Source organism: Pyrgilauda ruficollis, unplaced genomic scaffold (genome assembly GCF_017590135.1).
Source record: "Pyrgilauda ruficollis isolate IOZ18807 unplaced genomic scaffold, ASM1759013v1 scaffold9, whole genome shotgun sequence".
Lineage (NCBI taxonomy): Eukaryota > Metazoa > Chordata > Aves > Passeriformes > Passeridae > Pyrgilauda > Pyrgilauda ruficollis.
This window is the reverse complement of record NW_024531043.1, coordinates 1,615,867-1,617,300: the sequence shown is the minus strand read 5'-3', so window position 1 is coordinate 1,617,300 and position 1,434 is coordinate 1,615,867.

Here is a 1,434-nt window from a genome sequence, read left to right as displayed (position 1 = left end):
GTCCCCGAGACACCCACTCCTCCTCTTCCTCCTCGTGTCCTGCTGCTCAGCCCACGTCCTCGGTGGCTCCACGGCTGTCCCCGCCGCCCAGCACGTCACTGGTGGCAAGTGAGGGGGGTGTCACCTGCAAAACAGGGCCACAGCGGGGGTCACCCCGGGCACCGCCAGGCGAGTGGCAGCTGGGGGCCCGTGCCCATCGCCCCGCAGAGCCGGAGGGCAGCGAGGCCGCGGTGCCCGCAGCCCTGGCAGCGTGGGCTGCTTGCCAACCCCGGCAGGCTGCCCGCCTCCAGCATGACAGAGGGGACAACGGGGACAGGGGGGGACGGGCTACCCTGCTGACGGCCCTGGGGGGCTGCTGGGGGTCCCACGAGCCCGGGAAGCCTCATCGCTCCCCGCGCCGGGGCTTTGGGTGCCGGGGAGCCCACGGGCCCTGGATCCCGCTCCAGCCGCCGCTGATTTATGATCTGCACTGCACAGCCCCCGGTGCAGGGTGCCCCGCCGGTGGCCGATCCCCCGCGATGCACGGCAGCCCCCGGGCCGCCGGCGCACGGCCCCCCCGGAGCACGGTATCCCCGAGCACGGCAGGCTCTCCCCGCTCGGTGCCTGTTGTGTGCCCCCCCGGCGCACGGGCCCCCCCGATGCACAGCAGCCCCCATCCCTCCGGCTGATTTATGATCTGCACTGCAGGCATCGGGCTGGGGGTGATCCCGGCCCCCCGCTCCCGGCCGGCCCCGAGCCCACCCACGGCAGCCCCCAGCCCCACGGCGGCGGGTGGGGGACCCGCGCAAGGGGGGATTGGCTGCACAAACAGGCGACAGACAGAGGGACAGCCACGGCCGGGCACACACAGACACCCTGACACGGAGAGACACGGGCACACGCGCTGGCACACGCGCAGCCGGTGACACGGACAGACAGCGGGACCGACAGAGGCGCGCGGACGGACACGGGGAGCCACGGCAGCACAACAACCCCCCCCGGACACACGCACGGCCACCGCTCCGGCTCGGCTGTGCACACACGCACCGCGCCCCCCACACGCGTGTGCGCCCGGCTCCGCGCCCGCCGTGACCCCGAGCACCCCCGGCGGAGGGGGGGACCCTCACCCCAGCCCTGAACCCCCCCGGGACCGCGCGGTGGGGACGATCCCCGGGGCCAACAGCCCCCCCAAAAAGAGCCCGGCTGCTCTTCGTGGAGGGGGGGTTGAAAGACCAGGCCTGGCCCCCGTGCACGGTGTCCCCCCCCCCCCCCCCCGCCGCCCCCGGGGCAGGGGGCCCCGCCGGTGGCCCATCCCTCCGGCGCACGGTCCCCCCGAGGCACGGCAGCCCCGGCTCCTCCGGTGCCTCGTCCCCTCACCCCGGTTCACGGTTCCCCGCGATGCACGGCATCCCCCAGCCCGCCGGTGCCCTGTCCCGCCGCCCCCCGAGCCGCCCC